A 14,391-nucleotide genomic window follows, 5' to 3' on the forward strand; every position below is an offset into this window, starting at 1 on the left:
AAGGTAATTTTGAAAGCAAAATCGATCAAGTATATTATTGTAAGGATCGAATAAGAATCCGGACTCTTTATAACTACGAGAACTAGTCATGGATGAAATACACAATTCTACGTGTTCTATTTCCCTTGAATACGGGTAGAATGTACCACGACCTTAAAGAATTTTACTTGTGGCCAGGCATGAAGAAGGATGTAGCTACGTATGTTAGTGAGTAATTGACTAGTGCCCGAGTCAAAGCTGAATACCAAAAACCACCAGGAATGTAACAACAACCGGAAATTCCCCAATGGTAGTGGGAACAAATCATGATGGGTTTTGTAACCCACTTTCCTAAGACACCTCGAGGCCATGATGCAATTTGGGTAGTCCTAGATAAGCTGACCCCATCCGCACACTTCATACCTATTCATACTAACTACAAAATGGAGAACCTTGTAGAACTGTACACTAACAAAATTGTGGCCCGGCATGGAGTACCTATTGCTATAATCCCAGATCGGGATAGTCGTTTCACTTCACACTTCAGGTAAAGATTGAAGGAAACACTGGGAACTTGAATTGATTTAAGTATAGCTTATAACCCTCAAACCAATGGGCAATGTGAAAGAACCATCCAAACGTTAGAAAAATTATACTGAGTCTGTGTGTTGGATCTTGAGAGGAAGCTGTGATCAACATTTTCCACTAATTGAATTCTCATACAATAAAAATTATTATAGTAGCATTCAGGCTGCACCCTTCGAGGCGTTGTATGGATAGAAACATAGATCATACTTATGTTGGGTAGAAGTCAGTGATAAACAAATTACTAGATCTTAACTTGTTCAAGGAATCACTGACAACAACTATAAGATCAAAAGTAAACTTAAGCTAGTCCGGAACCAACAAAAGAGCTATTCGGATTAGTGTAGAAAATGTTCATAGTTTGCAGTAAAAAATAAAGTATTATTGAAAGTATCGCCCTGAAAGGAAGTCATAAGATTTAGGAAACCTAGCAAGTTAGCTCTAAAGATACATGAAGCCTTATGAAGTCATTGATAACATAGGCCCGATTGCATACAAGTTATGAGCCACAAGAACTGAGTGCTATTCAAGGCATTTTCTATGTCTCGAACTTGAAAAACTACCTTATTGATGACGTTATAATCGTACCATTAGAAAGGGGCACGTTAATGATAAACTCCAATTATGATAGAAGAATCATAGAAATGGTGGACAAACTGATCATAGGACTACAACATAACGAGAAGTATCATCACCCATATCCATTAAACTTAACACGAACGCGAATTATATATTCGCTTGGTGCTTGACCCAAGTACGGGTATTGAACTCTTTTGAGCTAATAAAGCAGACGACCTAATATTAATTTCCAGACGAAATTCTTTTAACTGGGGGAGACTGTAACATTTGTGAAAATCCCGGTAAACAAAGAAACTTTATCAATAAATAAGAATTGTAATCGATAAGTACTACCAAGGTTCGATACGTGAGCAACCATGGTTTATATGATTCTGAGGATGTGGATTAGTTAATTTGGTGCATTAAAAGGTAACCTAGAGTTACAGTGCTTGTTGTGATTGAAAAACATATTGACGAATATTTAGTAGTATAAGAGCCCATTTCATAATAATAATAATAATAATAATAATAATAATAATAAAATATATTATATTTGACCCTACTCAGTTTTTAACGAAACTTAGGTCAAAACGTAGAGAAAAATAAGCTTGTGTCAACGACATATTCATAATTTTATAAGATGCTATATTTGGACAGTTACAAGAGTAAAATGAGTGAAGCAGCTGAATTAATTATAAAGTTATAATAAACATAATATTAGTAAAGAAAACAACCGCCTCTCTCTTTTTTTCTTCCTAGTCCCGAACAGACTGCACCCATACACATACTTTACATTTTCTTTATTTGCAAGCCAAAAATTCTCAAACAACCTCCCTTATATTTACTCTCAACTAATTCAATTTTTTTCCCACAAGAACATAGGTAATATGAGTTTTACAAGTGTTTTAAGTCCTTTTTATGATTAAAACTTAAGTTTAACAAAATGAAATTGTTTTGATCCGAAAACTAATCTTTTGGCCATGAGGCTGCTTAAATCCTTAATATGTATAAAAAGTCCATTCATGATGGTTGATGATGAAAAATTGTGCTTATGGATTTAAAAACACAATAGTTCGGCAAGAAATGCGTGGTTAATAACTTAACCGAAAAAGATAATATGCAAGACTTGATTTGTGATGTTGTGTACATGTTTGTGTTGTATATGGTATGTAGGAATTGTACTTAGTCTTACTTAGAATTTGAAAGCATAAAAATTTCTTAAGGAATCGAGAATCGGAAGGTATAACGCCGAAAACTGAATTAAGGGGCACTAGAACTTTGTTTAAGCATAACTTGTGGTGTGGGTATTGTTAGCTCATGAAATTTTTACAGGTGATCACATGCAGTAAAAATAGAGTCTCTGCAAAATTTGACAATTTTTAGGAATATTTGAGAATTTATGGTGAATTTATTGGTATTTAATAGCGTTAATTCGGGAAAAATAGTAAACGGATTCAATAAATCATAAATTTTTGCATAGAGGCTGTATTTGGCATAAAAACGATCCACAAAATATTTGGGATTCATTGGTTAAACCTAGATATGATTTTAAAAGGCATGTTTTATCGACATTTCGACACCCGAAAATCTTTTTTCGGAAACTCAATTAAATCAGAAAATTTTACAGGGGGTTTCTGGGTGTATTTTGACACTTTAGCAAATATTTTGGAATTTTTGGAAGTCAGTGATATTAATCGCCAATTTAACAATTAATCAGATTTATAAAACTGAATTATTAAATATGAAAAATGATTTAAATTCTGAAAATAGTTTTCTAAAATATATATATTAGTAAAGTCTTATATAAAAATTCCCAGAATTTTATTAAATCCGTACATTTATTTATGAAAATTACGCGTTAAAGTAGTATTTTTAACATAAACCGGCAAAATAATCGTTTAACTAACTAACCTGTCGGGACTTGTAAGTGCACTAAAAGTGATGAAGTGTTGGATACGATAAACCTAAGAAGTGAAATGGTCTTAGTTATAACTTTTGTATAAGATGTCAATGTATTTGAATAGTCCGAATTTATGTAAGTTCTGAATTACTTTATATAATTCGGAACATTCTTTGGTTTGGTTTAGTTCCGTATTATTAGAATGGATACTATGGAACATGTGTTATTTCCATAGTATCAAAGTTAGGTATAAATACTTTGTGTAACTTGTATTCCTTAGAACTTTTGGGTATTTGTAGATCTGAGAAAACTCTGTGTTTTCTCTGTTTTTGTATACAATTGCGATTTTGATGAAATCTTCTGTTTCTACTCTTTCTGATTGATTACTTACACAATGTGAATGTATAACAGTTTCTGCATGTTATACGTGATTCGTTGTTCATGATAGATCATGTTTAGAGTGGTTAGGCAACCTTACAAGTACTGTTCCGAGTGTTTGGTGGTCCAAGGTACTAATTCAAATGTCTGCATGTTATACGTTATTCGTCGGTTTTCAGGTTAAGTGATCCGGGTTATTATTCTCTGATAATAGCTCTGAATTTCAATAGTACGGAGTTTGAAGATTATTCAGGAGTATTGATTGTTCTGTATTTTGTGTTTTGTAATAGTCTGTGGATTCAATAATAGTATGTGGATTTCGAATTACTAAGATTTGGAATATTTTCTAAGTGTTAACAGAAAAACCTACTGTTCAAGTTTTTCAAAATGGCAAATAGTTTAACACTAGTGGTACAAAATATCAAGCATAATACTGAAGTGGGTAGTAGTGATAAACCACCGATTCTTCAACCCGATATGGATTATCCAGCATGGAAGGATCGATTTGAACGTTTTATTAAATCAAAGGATGTGAAGATATGGTTGTGTATTACTAAAGGATATGGTGATGTACCAAGTCATGAGATTACTGTTGTATCGTATGTAGCTTAAACCGAAGATTCAAGGAAGCTTTATAAAGCTGAAGAAAGGGCTTTGTCAATGATTACTATGGCCATACCATAATTAATCCTACATACTTTTAGGAAGAAAAGTACTTCAAAGGAGCTGTAGGATTGCATGATTCAAAGATACGAGGGTAATGAGTTGTATAAGAAAAGAAGACGCTATCTCTTAAAGACACAATTTGTAGTCTTCAAGGCCATGAAGAATGAAGCATATGACGACTTAGTGAATAGATACTATCATTTACTTTGTGGACTTGATAGAAGTCAAATCGGAATATATTTAGAATTTGAAAAGGTTGATTCTTTTAATAGTCTACCCAAATAATGGAACATGTATACAACCTTGATTAAGGAAAATCCATTGTATTCTAAGCTCACATTAGAACAAGAGGTACATAAGTTAAAGGGATACTCTTGGAGTATGGAAGATCAAGCTGAAACATTTGATAAAATACAAGATCCGGTTTTGTATAAGGCCAAATGAAATGAGATAAATATTGGTGCTGGAGTTGCTTTGTTTTCTGGAAACAATGAACTTAGAGAACTTTCAAGCCCGAGTGCTTATCTAAGTTCTAGTGGAAGTACGTCTTCTTTTTCATCAAATGTTAATCAAGGGAGTGCATCTACAAGTGTGAAATAAAGAACTTCTACACAAAACTTGAATGTGCCAAGTCTAGACCCTCATTATTTAAAATTGACTGAAGAGAACATGGTTTTATTAGCATCATTTATAACTGCCTATGAAAATCTTGCCTTTGGGAAGTTCGTTGAGACCTCCAATTTAGATGAGTATTTTGATCAAATCGATCAAGATGAAATGGACGAATTAAATCTTCAACTTAATATGGCTTTATTGGTCCGAAGGGCGAAAACGTTGGTGCAAAAGAGTGGTAAAAGATTTATTGGTGGTCAAACTAAGACGAGAATGGGTATAGATATGACAAAATTGAAATGTTATAACTGTGGTATCTATGGACATTTCGCAAGAGACTGTAAGAGACCAAAAATGGAGTGTCCTAATAGAAAAAGTGGTACATCTCATGTAAATACAACAAGACCAAATCAAAGGAATCAAAATACCACTTCAAATACTCATTAACAAATGCTAATGCTAGTGATAGTTCTGCAGCCATCGTCACTGCATCTACTAGTAATGCATTAGTTGTGCAAACATTACAATCTGTGTCTGAACCTTACGATTGTGGAATCGCAATGGAAGAAATGGCTGGTGCGATTGTATCTCAGGCGTTTATGGCAGAGACTGTTGTAACACCCATCTTAAATAATCCTCTTAATTATTACACGAATTTAACAATAACTCCTAAGATTTTATATAAAAGATATCCCATTTAAAACACAAGTTCCAAAAGTAAAGTTCTAAGGCAACAACCATTAGTCAACTAACGACTAATTCAAACATTCATAAGTTATTTAGCAAATTTGTTACATCATAAACATTGTCTAAACAAAGTTAATTTATGCGGAAGCTTCAAAAGTTCGTGTTCGGTTCTTTGAAAACTTGTTTGACCGCCATCCGTATTCCTTGAACACCTAGAAACTGAAATGTTTACATTAAACATTAGTATTAGAGTACTTAGAAATGTTACATAATCAAAACTACGATCAAAGCGGGTTCGATTAGCTATAATATGCAAAATTTACAAAGAAATTCCAGGCTCTACCGTAACTTACAGTGCCTACCGTAAGTTACGGTAGTCACTTGACAATTCTGGTCCACCGTAATTCAGGAAGAATCCACCGTAAGGCTTTTGGCCTCTACCGTAAGTTACGGTGGATACCGTAACTTACGGTAGCCTCTGCAAATATATGTTTTGACTGATTTGGTTGTTTTGCCCAAACCAATTTCTCGGATTTCTCATTCTAACAGCCCACATGTTAAATTCTCGTATTCTATTATGTCTTTTATCAACAATAATAAAAGACCAATTAACTATAATACGAAGCATTGCCACACATTAATTGATTATTCGACCCGTTTGGCTCATCTTACGGAATCCTCAATTATGATGACCACCAACAAGTTCTAACCATATCTTGTCTTATTATTCAGTATAGCGAACATCATCGCTTTAGATCAACTCAACCTTTGTTCTACGATTCAACTACACGTATGCTAGTTATTAAAATTTACCCAATATAACAAGTCAAGTTACGTACCTTCAAAGTAAGCCTTTCAAACGCAATTCGCCACCTGCTTGTCCGCTTGACGCTCCTGCGTCCTTTCCTATAGAGTTCATTTATAACATGCTTAGAACTCCCTTTAAACCATTTATCGCGTAGTAAACCGAAACATCATAATTATGCGTTTCAACTTTGAATTTCAGTTTTTAAACCTTCTTTGAGGCATTTTCACAAACATTTTAAGGGCAAATTTTTACATGATTATATAGCAAATCCCTAGCTTATCATTTAGCCCGAATTTCCGATCAATCAACCCATTTTACATAATTGTTAGCTTCTAAAATTCTGAAATCACTTCAAAATTGTCAAATTACACTAGAACAACACCCAATTTCCTAGTGTTTATCAAATTATACATAACCCACTAATCACCTACAATGGTGTTCATAGATTTCACTAAAAATTCACATGATTTCAACTTGTATTTGTCTAGGGTTTGTCCCTAGACACTATATTGTTCCTAATCCATCATAAAACCAACATGCAACCATAAATTTCAGATTTCCCGAATTTATGAGAATTTCAAGTTGGGGAATTTTCATCAAGTTTTACATACCTGGTAATCCCCTTGCAATAAGGATCACTAATCTATGCTCGATTTTCGACTTTGACTTGGTTTAAGCCCTCAATATGTGAGTTTTGTGATGAACTAGGGTTTTGATGGAGCTTGGGGTCGCCCCTGTCTCCTGGTCGATCTCCACAACACACAGACAAGTGTGTTTGTGTTTTAACTTTGTTATTTTTATTAAAATAGTTTTCATTTAGACACTTTTAGTCCCTCATTTTTCATTCTTTATTTGTTTTAACACCTAACTACTTATAAGTGACCAACTAACTTGGTTAGTGTCATTCCTAGTTAGTTTATTTACTAGTTTAATCGCAATCAAATTGCAAATTTATGAACTCGCATTTACGGGATGTTACAAGTCCACCCCCCCTTAAAAGGGTTTCGTCCCCGAAACCAAAGTACGTACCAAATAAAGTAGGGTAAAGACGTCGCATCTTCTCTTCGGACTCCCACGTAGTGTCCGAGCCTTTCCTATGCTCCTACTTGATCTTGACTTGATTGATTTTTTTTTACTTCGTAAGTGCTTGACCTTTCGATCTAAAATCTCCACTGGTCTCACCGCATAATTCAGGCTATTATTCAATTCGATATCATCGTAATGGATATAAGCTGTTTCGTCCGCTAGACACTTCCGCAATTGCGACACGTGAAACGTGCCATGTATTCCACTCAATTCTTCTGGTAGCTCAAGGTGATAAGCCACCTTTCCAATCCGCTCGATGATTTTAAATGGCCCAATAAATCTTGGGCTCAACTTTCCTCTTTTTCTGAATCGTATTATTCCCTTCCACGGCGATACTTTCAGCATTACTCTATCGCCCACTTGAAATTCAATCGGTCTCCTTCGTTTATCCGCATACGACTTTTGTCGATCCTGAGCCGCTTTTAGGTGAGTTCGGACCATGTCGATCTTCTCATTCGTAGTTCGGATTATATCAGTAGGTGCTAGTCCTCGTGGACCCACTTCTCCCCAACATACCGGGGTTCGACATTTTCTACCATATAACATTTCATACGGGGCCATTCTAATGCTCACGTGATAGCTATTGTTATATGAAAATTCGACCAAGGGTAGATAGACATCCCAACTACCCCCGAAGTCAATAATGCAAGCCCGCAGCATATCCTCCAATGTTTGTATTGTTCTTTCACTCTGCCCATCAGTTTGCGGATGGTAAGCGGTGCTAATGAATAGTTTAGTTCCCATTTGTTCTTGGAATTCACGCCAAAAATTTGAAGTAAACCGAGTATCTCTGTCCGACACAATGGATATCGATACCCCATGACGTGCTATGATTTCATTGGTGTACACCTCCGACATCTTCTCAGATGTATAAGTCTCACGAATCGGAATGAAGTGAGCATTTTTCGTCAATCTATCTACGACTACCCATATAGCATCAAACCCGCGGTTGGTTTTGGGCAATTTGGTCAACAAATCTATGGTGATTTGTTCCCATTTCCAAACTGGGATGTCCAATGGTTGCAACTTACCATATGGCTTCTGGTGCTCCGCTTTAACTTGCAAGCAGGTCAAACACTTCTCCGCACATTTCACAATATCTCTTTTCATCCCGGGCCACCAATAGTTTTATTTTAAATCATTATACATCTTGGTCGCCCCCGGATGGATGGAATAACGGGACTTGTGAGCTTTATCTAGTAGAAGCTTTTTAACTCCACATGTGTTAGGAACCCAAATTCTACTGAAACGTGTTTTCAAACCGTGATTGCCTACTTCGAGATCTTTAACTTGGCCAACAATCCTTTCCTTTTTCCAGTTCTCCTCTTTCACTGCTTCTACTTGCGCCTCTCGGATACGTTCAAGTAAACCCGAGGTCACCACAAGTTGCATTAATCTTACTCATATTGGGACATAGTTCGCTTTACTGCTCAAAGCATCCGCCACCACATTTGCCTTTCCGGGGTGGTAGTGTATTTCGCAATCAAAATCCTTCACCGTTTCCAACCATCGTCTCTGACGCATATTTAACTCCTTCTGATCGAAGAAGTATTTTAAGATTTTGTGATCGGTGAATATGGTGCACTTTACCCCATATAAATAGTGCCTCCATATTTTTAACACAAATACCACCGCAGCCAATTCAAGATCGTGCGTGGGATATTTCTTCTCATGTATCTTCAATTGTCTCGAGGCATAAGCTATAACTTTGCCCCGTTGCATCAGAACACATCCGAGCCCTGACAATGAAGCATCTGAGTAAACCACTAAGTCTTCAACTCCGTCTGGCAACGTTAATACCGGAGCTTGAGTTAACTTCTCTTTTAGCGTCTGAACGCCCTTTCTTGTTCAACACCCCAAATGAATTTCTCCTCTTTCCGGGTTAATTTTGTTAGCGGTGACGCGATCTTGGAGAAATATTGAATGAATCTCCTGTAGTACCTCGCAAGTCCTAGGAAACTTCTAATTTCCGAAGGGTTCTTCGGGGGATTCCATTTTGACACGGCCTCAATCTTTGACGGATCTAACAACACTCCATCGGCACTTATGATGTGGCCGAGGAATTGCACATCTCGTAACCAAAAGGCGCACTTAGAAAATTTTGCATACAATCTTTCTCGTCTAAGTATTTCTAACACCTCTTGTAAGTGGTGTGCATGCTCAGCTTCACTATTCGAATATACCAAAATATCATTGATGAACACGATGACCGATTTGTCTAGCATTGGTTTGCAAACCCGGTTCATGAGGTCCATGAAAGCCGCGGGTGCATTTGTCAGCCCAAATGACATCACGAGGAACTCGTAATGTCCGTATCGCGTACGAAAAGCCGTTTTCGGCACATCTTCCTCCTTGACCGCTAATTGGTGATACCCCGATCTAAGGTCAATCTTTGAAAACCAACTCGCACCCTGTAACTGGTCGAATAGATCATCTATTCTCAAAAGCGGGTATCGGTTCTTTACCGTGAGTTTGTTTAACTCCCGGTAAAAGATACATATGTGCATGCTTCCGTCTTTCTTTTTCACGAACAATACAGGTGCGCCCTAAGGAGACACACTCGGCCTTATGAATCCTTTGTCAAGCAGGTCTTGAATCTGTGATATCAACTCTTGTAATTCCGACGGCGCGAGTCGGTATGGCGCTTTAGCTACGGGTTTTGCGCCCGAAATCAATTCAATTCTGAACTCCACCTCTCGCTCGGGCGGCATTCCCGGTAAATCGTCCGGAAATATGTCTTCAAAATCACATACCACGGGTACGTCTCCAATCTTCGGTAGTTCTTTCTCGGGCTCATTTGCGTATATCATAAACGCTTTACATCTATGCTTCATGAGCTTGTGAGCTTTCATCATTGAGCATATTATAGGATTGCCTCCCTTTTCGCCATAAATTGTAACGTGCTTTCCGCTAGGAGATGTTAGCTTTATTTCCTTACGGAAACACACGACCTTCGCGTGGTGCTGAGACAGCCAATCCATCCCAACAACTACTTGAAATTCCCCCATTGACATCGGGATTAGGTCTATTAAGTATTCTTCATCATCAATGTTTAATTTACAACTTCGACAAATATCACAAACTATGAAGCTTTTGTTGTCCCCTATTTCAACTTCTAAGGGCATAGATAACTTTGTCAATACAAATGAAGGATGTCGAATAAATTCATGCGAAATGAAGGATTTATTCGCACCCGTATCAAACAATACACATGCAGGAATCGAGTTATTCATGAATATACCTGAGACCACATCGGGTTCTGTCTTTGCTTCAGCCGCAGCAAGTTGAAAGGACCTAGCCTTTCCTTTGGAGCTTCCGTTGGAGACTCTTTTGTGTCTCTCTTCCCAACCAATTCGGGGCATTCGGACTTTTTGTGGCCGGGTTGATAACATTTGTAACAGACGGAAACCTTTCTGGGGCATATCGATGCGGTGTGCCCCGTCTTCCCACATATTGGACACGGCTTGTCTTTGAAGCGGCACTTACCTTTTTGCCCTTTTCCACACACCTTACAACTTGGCGACCCGCCTTTAACATCTGCTTTCTTTCCCAACTCTCCAGTTCGGGCTTTCTTTGTAGGGCTTGGGTTCACATCTTGTGCCCTTCGCTCACCCCTTTCAACTTGTTTCTTCAACTCAATTTCTCGTTCCCGAGCAACGTTTATGATTTCGGTAAGGGTCTCGTATTTTGAAGGAGTCATAAACTCCCTATATTCAGCGCTCAACATGTTATAGTAGTAGTATATTTTCTGTTCTTCATTCGTTACCAACTCACTACTAAACTTCATCTTATCCATAAACATCGCCGTAATCTTGTCTATGGTCTCGCCCTTGTGCCTAAGTTGCATGAACTCTTCCTTGATTTTGTTAATAACCGCCTTGAGGCTATGATGTTTAAGAAACGGCGTCTTAAACTCCTCCCATGTCATGGTTTCCGCCGCTTCGGCTCCTATTTCATTCTTTTTGTTGTCCCACCAATCTTTGGCTTGACTTCTCAACTGACCCGTTCCGTAAGCAACAAAGTCGCTTTCATCACAATGGGTCCTTTCAAACACCCCTTCAATGTCGCCCAACCATCTTTGGCAAATTATCGGGTCAACCTCCCCGTTGTAGATTGGCGGTTTACACGCCATGAATTCCTTGTACGAACACCCTTTGCGTTCTCCCGATTTTTCTTTTATTAGGTTGACACTATCTTCCAACCTTTTGACCCGTTCTTCAACTAATGATACCACCGTGTTTTGTATTTTGTCTATAAACCCGGATAGACTACCTTCAATTGCCTTCCCCACTTCTTCGGCAATAATCTCTTTCATTTGTTCAGTGCTTCTCTGCACTGGATCATCATCATTTCTTTCCGACATCTTGAAACTGAAATGTTTACATTAAACGTTAAACATTTCATTTGTAACATAACTTTATTTGCTTCGGTTTAGCCAAGTTCCTTACTTGCTTTAACCGTTCACTTTTAGTGCACTTTCCAGGTTAGAGTGAATTTACATACTCTTCCCATGCACATCAATTCACATCTCGTTTCTTACACATGGTATAATCTACTAACATAATAAGTTAATTCCTTACCGGACGATCGATCAAGCTTGAACCGAACACTTTGTTGACAACCTTAAGCTCTGATTACCAACTTGTAACACCCATCTTAATTACTCCTCTTAATTACTACACGAATTTAACAATAACTCCTAAGATTTTATATAAAAGATATCCCATTTAAAACACAAGTTCCACAAGTAAAGTTCTAAGGCAACAACCATTAGTCAACTACCGACTAATTCAAACATTCATAAGTTATTTAGCAAATTTGTTACATCATAAACATTGTCTAAACAAAGTTAATTTATGCGGAAGCTTCAAAAGTTCGTGTTCGGTTCTTTGAAAACTTGCTTGACCGCCATCCGTATTCCTTGAACACCTAGAAACTGAAATGTTTACTTTAAACATTAGTATTAGAGTACTTAGAAATGTTACATAATCGAAACTACGATCAAAGCGGGTTCTATTAGCTATAATATGCAAAATTTACAAAAAATTTCCAGGCTCTACCGTAACTTACGGTGCCTACCGTAAGTTACGGTAGTCACTTGACAATTCTGGTTCACCGTAAATCAGGAAGAATCCACCGTAAGGCTTTTGGCCTCTACCGTAAGTTACGGTGGATACCGTTACTTACGGTAGCCTCTGCAAATATATGTTTTGACTGATTTGGTTGTTTTGCCCAAACCAATTTCTCGGATTTCTCATTCTAACAGCCCACATGTTAAATTCTCGTATTCTATTATGTCTTTTATCAACAATAACAAAAGACCAATTAACTATAATACGAAGCATTGCCACACATTATTTGATTATTCGACCCGTTTGGCTCATCTTACGGAATCCTCCATTATGATGACCACCAACAAGTTCTAACCATATCTTGTCTTATTATTCAGTATAGCGAACATCATCACTTTAGATCAACTCAACCTTTGTTCTACGATTCAACTACACGTATGCTAGTTATTAAGATTTACCCAATGTAACAAGTCAAGTTACGTACCTTCAAAGTAAGCCTTTCAAACGCAATTCGCCACCTGCTTGTCCGTTTGACGCTCCTGCGTCCTTTCCTATAGAGTTCATTTATAACATGTTTAGAACTCTCTTTAAACCATATATCGTGTAGTAAACCGAAACATCATAATTATGCGTTTCAACTTTGAATTTCAGTTTTTAAGCCTTCTTTGAGACATTTTCACAAACACTTTAAGGGCAGATTTTTACATGATTATATAGCAAATCCCTAGCTTATCATTTAGCCCGAATTTCCCATCAATCAACCCATTTTACATAATTGTTAGCTTCTAAAATTCTGAAATCACTTCAAAATTGTCAAATTACACTAGAACAACACCCAATTTCCTTGTGTTTATCAAATTATACATAACCCACTAATCACCTACAATGGTGTTCATAGATTTCACTAAAAATTCACATGATTTCAACTTGTATTTGTCTAGGGTTTGTCCCTAGACACTATATTGTTCCTAATCCATCATAAAACCAACATGCAACCATAAATTTCAGATTTCCCGAATTTGTGAGAATTTCAAGTTGGGGAATTTTCATCAAATTTTACATACCTGGTAATCCCCTTGCAATAAGGATCACTAATCTATGCTCGATTTTCGACTTTGGCTTGGTTTAAGCCCTCAATTTGTGAGTTTTGTGATGAACTAGGGTTTTGATGGAGCTTGGGGTCGCCCCTGTCTCCTGGTCGATCTCCACAACACACAGACAAGTGTGTTTGTGTTTTAACTTTGTTATTTTTATTAAAATAGTTTTCATTTAGACACTTTTAGTCCCTCATTTTTCATTCTTTATTTTTTTTAACTCCTAACTACTTATAAGTGACCAACTAACTTGGTTAGTGTCATTCCTAGTTAGTTTATTTACTAGTTTAATCGCAATCAAATTGCAAATTTATGAACTCGCATTTTCGGGATGTTACAACTGTAGAGGATGAAAACATAGGTATTGATTTTGAAGCTGAGAGTATTGAAGAGCTCACTGTGGTTGTAGAGGTTTTGAAAGTGAAGATGGATTTGAACAAGACTGATGAGGTTGAAGAAAAGAAAAAAGAAGAGACTAATTCTTTGTTGAAGAAAGTTGAAAATACAAGAAAAAGTGAAGAGTCTGAAAGATTTGAGTTCAATATTTCGAACAAGTGCAAAGGTTTACAAACTAAGAGTTGAAAAGGCAAACTAATTCTAACAGGATTCAAGAGAACGCACTTATGGCAGACATTGAGGTAAATTCTATCTCTATAGATAAACGGTGTCCTCGATGTGTTGAGTTTTTAGCAAAGATTAATAGATATGCTCTCCACAACAGTAACTTGATTACTAATTTTGAGAAATCTAGAGAAACTTTGGCAGCTTTATCCGTCTCGAATGAAGAATATAGGGTTAAAGTGGTTGCGTTAAAGAAAGATATTTCCGAATTTTAGAAAAGGTTGGCTCTGTCTATAGTTAAAAATCAAGATTTAATAGCTTAATTAGAAATTAATCAAAATGCAGTTTTGGAAAAGAGTAAAATTATTCTTGAACAAGACAACTTGATTTTAGAACTTCAGCGTA

This window comes from Helianthus annuus, chromosome 2 (assembly GCF_002127325.2).
Source record: "Helianthus annuus cultivar XRQ/B chromosome 2, HanXRQr2.0-SUNRISE, whole genome shotgun sequence".
Taxonomy (NCBI): Eukaryota; Viridiplantae; Streptophyta; class Magnoliopsida; order Asterales; family Asteraceae; genus Helianthus; species Helianthus annuus.